Source organism: Mustela nigripes, chromosome 5, assembly GCF_022355385.1.
Source record: "Mustela nigripes isolate SB6536 chromosome 5, MUSNIG.SB6536, whole genome shotgun sequence".
Classification (NCBI taxonomy): domain Eukaryota; kingdom Metazoa; phylum Chordata; class Mammalia; order Carnivora; family Mustelidae; genus Mustela; species Mustela nigripes.
Genome location: NC_081561.1, coordinates 32,186,783 through 32,195,344, shown reverse-complemented (window position 1 = coordinate 32,195,344; position 8,562 = coordinate 32,186,783).

Genomic DNA, 8,562 nt, shown 5'->3' with positions numbered 1-8,562 from the left:
GTTAACCCTTAAGACCAGTTGGAGTGCTGTTACAATGACAGTAGTTATACTCTCTGTTCCCAATTTTATAGGAAAAGCATTCATTCTTCACCATTAAGTATAAAGTTAATTGCGGATTTTTCTTATGGATGCTCTTTATCAAGTTGAGGAAGTGCTCTATTCCTATTTTTGAGAGTTTTTTTTTTTTAAAGATTTTATTTATTTATTTGACAGAGAGAAATCACAAGTAGGCAGAGAGGCAGGCAGAGAGAGAGAGAGAGGAGGAAGCAGGCTCCCTGCTGAGCAGAGAGCCCGATGCGGGACTCGATCCCAGGACCCTGAGATCATGACCTGAGCCGAAGGCAGCGGCTTAACCACTGAGCCACCCAGGCGCCCTATTTTTGAGAGTTTTTAATCAAGCATTTATGTTTATTTTTTTCCAAGTGCTTTTTCTGCATTGAATGTCATGTTCACATGATTTTTCTTCAGTTTGTCAACATGGTAGATTACCCTGATGAATTTTCAAATACTGAAGCATCCTGCATCCTTAAAACCTCATCTGGGTATGGTATATAATTACTTTCATATATTGCTGAATTCTATTTGTTAATATTTGCTTAAGAATATGTGTATTATTTCCTTAATGACTAATGATGTTGAGCATCTTTTCATGGCTTATAGGCCATTGTATATCTTTGGAAAAATGTCTATTCAGGTCCCTTTTAAAATTGGGTTGTCTTTTTATCATTGAGTTGCAATTTTATATTCTAGATACAAGTTCCTTCTCAGATATATTTGTAAAAATTTTCTCCAATTCTGTGTTTTCTTTTCATTTTCCTGATTATGTGTCCTTTGCAGCACACACACACAAATCTTGTTTTTGGTTCATTTAAGAAAACCCTACACTGAACATGGGGCTCAAACTCATGGCCCTGATTCCAAGAGTCACATGCTCTTCTGACAGCCAGTGAGACACCCTGAAGCACAAAAATTTTTAATTTTGATAATATCCAGTTTCTTTTTTTGTTGCTGTATTTGTGGTGTTACACCTGAGGAATGGTTTGTGTAATCCAAGGTCAGGAAGATTTACATCTATGTTTTCATCTATAAGTTTTACAGTTTTAGCTCTAACATTTAGGAATTTTATCCATGTTGAGTTCATTTTTTGTATATGGTATGATGAATGGGACTGACTCACATATCTGTCATGTGGATATCTAGTTGTCTTAGCATTATTTGTTGAAAAGAATAATCTTTTCCCATTGGAATGTCTTGGTGAAAATCAATTGCTGATAAAAGCAACAGTCCAGTAGCTTTGTGAGAAGTGTTTTTGGTTGTTTTTTTTTTTTAAGATTTTATTTATTTGACAGAAGGAGGGAAAGCAAGCACAAGCAGGGGAAGGGGCAAAGGAAGAGGGAGAAGCAGGTTCCCCACTGAGCAGGGGGCCTGACATGGGGCTCGATCCCAGGACCCTGGGATCATGACCTGAGCCAAAGGCAGATGCTTAACCAACTGAGCCACCCAGGCACCCCAGAAGTTTTGAAATAAGGAATCTATAGTGTTTTTGTATAGCTTTGATAGCTTTTATATGCGTAGCTTTTAGTTGTTTCTCTAGTTACTACATTATTATATCAGAGTCTTATCACAATCTACAGTATTGCCAGTCACCAGTTCAAGTAAAGTGCAAAAACTTTACCTCCCTTTAGGTCTCCTTTCCCTCCCATAGGTATAATTTTTAAAAAATATTTTAAAAAAAAGATTTTATTTATTTGACAGAGAAGGAGAACACAAACAGGGGGAGCTGGAGTGGGAGAGAGAGAGAGAAGCAAACTCCCTGCTGAGCAGGGACCTTGCCATGGGGCTCAATCCTGGATCCAAGATCATAACCTGAGCCAAAGGTAGATGTTTAACAGCAATCAATAAAATGAAATAATGCAAGAAATATATGTTTATGTTTCTTGCGATGAGCCACCAGGCACCCTGCCCACAGGTATAATTGCCTTAAATATTTTCTCTACATTTGGAGCTACATTAATCAGTGTTCTAAACTTTTCCTTCAACCATCCAACAACTTAGAAAACTCAAGAAAAGTAAAGTCTATTACAGTTACCCTTACTTTTCCTGTGTTCTTCCTTCCTTCCTGATGTTGTGAGATTCATTTATTTATTGTTTCCTGTTTTGAGACTTTTTAGCCTTTCTTTTAAAGTAGGTCTGTTGGCAACAAAGTCTCTTAGTTTTCCTTCATCAGAGGACATTTTAATTTCCCATTCATTCCTAAAGCACAGTTTACTGGATATTGGTTCCTGGGCTGAGAGCTCTTTTCTTTCAGCACTTGAAAGCTATTTTGCCACTTCCTCTGGTGTCCACAGTTTCTGATGAGAAATCTGTCCTTCTAATTGTTTTCCCTCAAGAATAAGGTGTCATTTTACTCTGGCTATTTTCAACTTCTTTATTTTTAGTTTTCAGAAGTTTGATTCCAACGTATACTAATGTGTGGATTTGAAGGATTGAAGGGTGACAGTCTGGCTCAGTTGGTGGAGCTTGTGACTTTTGATCTTGGGGTTGAGAGTTTGAGCTCCACATTGGATGTAGAGATTACTTAAAAATAAAATCTTGAAAAAAATATTTAATCCTGATTGAGGTTCACTCAACTTCTTAAATATATGTTTATGTTTCTTGCAAATCTGCAATGTTTTCAACAACTATTTGTTCCAGTACCTTCTTGGGTTCTTTCCTTTTGTGCTGTCTCCTGGGACTCTGACAACATGAATATTAGATCTTTTGTCCCACAAGCCCCTCATTTTTTTTTTTTTAGTCTATTTTCTCTCTGTTTTTCAGATTGGGTATTTTATTGTTCTATCTTAAAGTTCATTATTTCATTTTATTGATTGCTGTTAAGTCCATCCACTGAATTTTTTACTTATTTTCTGGTTCTAAAAAGTTTCCATTTGGTTCTTCTTCATGTCTTGTTTCTTTGCTGAGACTTTCTATCTCTTCATTCATTTCAAGCATGTTCATAGTTGCTCCTTGAAGCATTTTTATGATGGCTGTTCTAAAATCCTTGTCAAATAGTTCCAGCATCTCTGCAGTCTTGGTGTTGCCATCTATCACTTGCCTTTCTAAATTCAGTTTGAGATCTTCCCGATTATTGGTATGACGAATGATTTTATTTTATTTATTTATTTTAAAAAGATTTTATTTATTTATTTGACAGAGAGCAAGATCACAAGTAGGCAGAGAGGCAGGCAGAGAAAAGAGGGGGAAGCAGGCTCCCTGCTGAGCAGAGAGCCCAATGCGAGGCTCGATCCCAGGACTCTGAGATCATGACCTGAGCCGAAGGCAGCGGCTTAACCCACTGAGCCACCCAGGCCCCCCTTGACGAGTGATTTTAGATTGAAACCTGGATGTTTTCATATTATGTTCTAAGACTTCGGATCTTATTTATACCTTCTGTTTTACTGACTTTTTCTCACACTGGTCTGGCAAAAGGAGGAGTGGCCCTCTTGTTACTAATGTGAGGTGAAGAGAGAGGTCCAGGTTGACCATCAGCCTCCTTGGACACGCAAGGGAAGGGTTCCTCATTACTGCTAGGCTAAGACAGGAGTTCTGGCTCTCCAGTAGAGCTCAACTAATACTTCCCTAGCAGAGTGTAGCAGACTGCCTATTAACGCTCCTCACAAGGCCTCCACTGACATGGGGTATATGCAGGCTCATTACCACTGGACATTGTACAAAGTCCATAAAGTTCTGATTAGGCCTCTTCGGATACTACCTCTGTGATGGGGATGACCATCTTAGCTCCCTATTTGGCTTTCCCTGTTACCACCCCAGCAAGAGTTTGGGGCATTTTAATACAGCATCACAAGGGTGGGAGAATAAGCTCCCCCCTTGACCTTTGTGGCATAAGTGGGAGTAGGGCCTGGGTTTTTTTCTGTGATGTTTGGCTGGAGTAGAGTAGTTATTGTTTTAAGTTTTGTCTTGCTAACCTGTCTCTATTCTGGTCCTTTGGCTACAGAAAGCAGGCTTTTCTTGGGGTGTTTTTTGTTGTTTTTTTTGTCTATGGCCCATCATTGTTTCTTAGTTGCCAGCTTCTTCAGCTCCCAGTTTGGAATATAGGAAGCAAAAAGAAAAGCCAGAGCCCATTGGATTGTTCCTTGGTTCCCAAATTCTCTAGAAGATCTGCCTTCTTTTCACCTTTCAGTCTTCTTAGGCTTAAGTGCGTGCGTGCGCACACACTCATATTCATTTCAGGGTTTTAGCTGTACTTAGCAGTAGGAATAGGGAAAAGTACATCTATTCTATCTTTCTGGAAGCCTAAGTCTATTTTTTTAAATGTTTTTAATGTTTTATTTCGAATTACAGATTCACAGGAAGTTGTTAAGATAATACAGAGAAGTCCTGTGTACCTTTCACCAACTTTCCTGCTAGAGTTACATGTTACATAACTAGAGTACAACATAAAACCCTGGAAATGATATGGACACATCTCAGAGATATTGCACGTTGAGTTTGGTTCCAGACTACCACAATAAAGCAAGTATCATAACAGGACAAGTCAAATAAGTTTCTTGGGTTTCTCAGTACATGCAAGTTAAGTTTATGCCATCCTGTAGTCTATTAAGTGTGTGATAACATTATATCTAAAGAAACAATGTACATACCTTAATTTAAAAATACCTTACTGGGTGTCTGGCTGGCTCAGCTGATCAAGCATGTGACTCTCAATCTCAGGGTTGTGAGCCTACTTTAAAAACAAAAACACAATACCTTACTGCTAAAAAATGCTACCCATCATCTGGGCTTTCAGAGTTATAATCTTTTTTATGGTGGAAATTCTTGTCTCAATGTTGATGGTCGCTGACTGATCAGGGTGGTGGTTTTGAGGGCTGGGGTGACTTGGCAATTTCTCAAAATAAGACAATGAAATTTATCACATGGATTAAATCTTACTTTCTCAAAGGATTCCTCTGTGGCAGACAGCACTGTTTGATAGTGTTTTACTCAGAGTAGAACTTTCAAAATTGGAGTCAGTCTTCTCAAACTCTGCTGCTACTTTAACAACAAAATTTAAGTAATATTCTAACCTTTTGTTGTCATTCCAACAATCTCCACAGCATCTTGACCAGTAGATTCCATCTCAAGAAAATACTTTGCTCATCAAAAAGAAGCAACTCATCTGTTAAAATTTTATGAGATTTGCAGCAATTCAAGTATTACAATAATGACCAAGTTTTAAATACTGAGAGAATTAACAAAATGTGACACAGAGACACAAAGTGAGCAAATGCTGTTGGAAAAATGGCAGCAGCAGACTTGCTCAACACAGAGTTGTTACCCGCTTTCGATTTGTAAAAAAAACACAGTATCTGCAAAGCACAATGGAGTGAAGGATAGTAAAACAAGGTATGCTTATATTGGTGTGTGTGTATAATTCTGTCCTTTTGTTACATAGTCTTGTAGAAGCACTAATACAATCAAGACACAAAGATTTCCCTCATGCTACTCCTTAATATTAATTTCCTGCTCCTCTCACTCCAACACCCTAACCCCTGGCAACTACTAACCTGTTCTTCATCATGATAATTGATTTAACTGACTGCTAAATAGCAAAGACAGGTTATTACCAACTATAAGGATTTTTTTTTTTAAGATTTTATTTATTTATTTGACAGAGAGAAATCACAAGTAGATGGAGAGGCAGACAGAGAGAGACAGAGGGAAGCAGGCTCCCCGCTGAGCAGAGAGCCCGATGCAGGACTCGATCCCAGCACCCCGAGATCATGACCTGAGTCAAAGGCAGCGGCTTAAACCACTGAGCCACCCAGGCGCCCCAGGATTTTTTTTTTAAGATTTTATTTATTCACTTGACAGATCACCAGTAGGCAGAGAGGCAGGCAGAGCGAGAGGGAGGAAGCAGGCTTCCTGCTGAGGAGAGAGCCCTGATGTGGGGCTTGATCCCAGGACCCTGAGATCATGACCTGAGCCGAAGGCAGAGGCTTTAACCCACTGAGTCACCGAGGCGCCCCAACTATAAGGATTTTTGAGAATAGTTTTCTAGTTTGTGGTAGCTGTGATGTTTTAAAACTTTATTGAGGTATTACTGACATATAACAAGTACACAATTTTTAAAGTTTTGACATGTATACACACCTGTGAAATTGCCACCACAACCAAGACAATCAACATATCCAACACTCTCAAAAGTTTTAGTTATTTTTAGCTACACTGGCCTCCCTGCTGTTCCTCTAATACATTAGGTAAACTTCCACTTCAGAGTCTTTGTACTTGGTATACCCTCTACCTGGACAGCTTGTGCCCTAGACATCCGCATGGCATTCCCCCCAGAGTCATCCCTGATCTGGCACTCCCTATGTCCCTTATTTCGTGGCCATGTACCATACAACAGTGGTATTTTTAACTGACTTGTAGCAGCACAAATTAATCAATTACCACTCTTTTCCTTGAGCATCTCTTTTTATCAGTCAGATTAGATTCAGCTGCATGTAACAGAAAACTCAAAAATGATTACATGACTTCAGTAAAAAATGTGCATATCCCCTTTCATGTAAAAGAAGTCTTAAGGTGGGCCGTTCATGGAAGCTCCAAGATGCTGCCTGCATTTCAAACAAACATTATATCCACTTCTGGTCAACAGGAAATAAAACGGGCAGGGAAACAAGGCATGTTCTCTCCTACCACATGGCCTCCCTAACCAGAAGCTCTGGCAAAGGTGCTATTCATTGCAGATACATGAAGGCAGATAAAAAATTAGGAGTTCTATTATTATAGATAGTAACCAATATTGGGGTGGGAGCTATTAGTAATTCTGTCTGCCACTCTCTGCTCTATTGTATTACTCTTCTTTTTGTCCCTCTTTACATGCTACATTCCACAAGCAGAGGCCTAAGAGATAAAAGGGATAAAGAAAAACATAGTATTTGAGAATAGAGGTAAAATTCTTTGTTCTTTTTACTTCTTTAAACAACCATCTCCCCCAAAGTTATTAGGATGTGATGTACATACGAAAGTGGGAAAGGATTAAGAGTGTCACTGTGAAAGCTGATTAATCCTTACAAAGGGCTTTAAAGTCTTGGATTCCTTTTGTTGTTTTTTTGGTTTTAACATTTTATTTGTTTGAGAGAGAGAGCATGAGCAGGGTGGAGGGGCAGGGGAAGAGAGGAAGCAGACTCTCCACTGCAGGGAGCTTGATGCAGGGCTCCATCCCAGGACCCGGGATCATGACCTGAGCTGGATGCTTAACCAACTGAGACACACAGGGATCTTGGATTTCCTATGCTGTATTCAGTCTTATTAGATAAGCATTAAGTCAATGGGATTTTCTTAATTGGCAGGGGAGGAAAGATACACAAAAACAACTATGGGGAACTTTGACAACACTCTGATGGATGATCAAAATTATCATCACCAATGAAGGACAGACGGACCCTGTGTGCCTGCCTTATAAATGTGATATTCTAGGGATACAACTGAGGACAAGTACCAGAATGTAATCATGAGGAAACATCAAGCAAGCCCAAAACAAGGATGAGGATGAGGAACAATATATTGAACAAAAGGTGGTAAGACTGTCAGTATTATAAAAGACAAATGCTAAGAATTGTTCTGGAGTAAAGGAGACTAAGGAGCTCTGACTAAAAACTAAAGTCCATAATTCTAGATAGAATCCTGTACAGGAAAGGGGAAAAAAAATACAAGGACAATGTTGGATCAATGGATATAAATGAAATATGGTTGGCAGGTTAAATTATTAAGTCAAGGTTATATCTTCTAAACTTGATAACTAAACCATGGTTGTATAAGAATATGTGTTTATTCTTAGGAAATACCTACTTAAGTATTATGGTAAAAGGCATGATATAAGCAACTTACTCTCAAATGGTTCAGGAAAAATACAGACATACATATATATAGTGAGAGGGAGGGAGTGGCAGAAAACATGGATGTAAATACTCTAGTGAACTGAGTGAAATGCCAGTAACTAACAACAGCTGATTGTGGTCAAAGGTACATAAATGTTCTTTGTACAGCATTTGCCAACTTTTCATTAGGTCAGAAATCCACACCAACCCCCACCAAAGCCTGAAGAGTAAGGATAAGATAATAACATTATCTTACTCCAGCACCTGCCTGATGAACTATTTCAGATGCTGTATTGATTCTATGCCAGAAAATCTAACCCTTAAGCTTTCAATTGGGAGGGAAAGAAATGACCCCAATTAGCTAACATTTATTCAGGACACTTCTATCAGAAAAATCTAAGGCAGGCCAGGCTTCTTTCTTTTGTTCACTAAATATATCTAGGAGCCTAAAAGATACCATCTGACTGAAGCTATTTAATTGGGACAAACACTTAATCACCACTGGACTTTTTCCATACAGGATGACCAAATTAGCCTGTGGTTCTATGCAAGGATCCCATTTCTCGTGCAGCTGGGAATCAAGGGGACTGGCATCTTGACAGACCAGTAAAGCCGAGGCAGTGGAAATGACGTTAGCTTGGACTTCAGCTGCACTCCCACTGACTCTGGATCTGCCCACAGAAAAGGAAGCAAGTACGTTAGC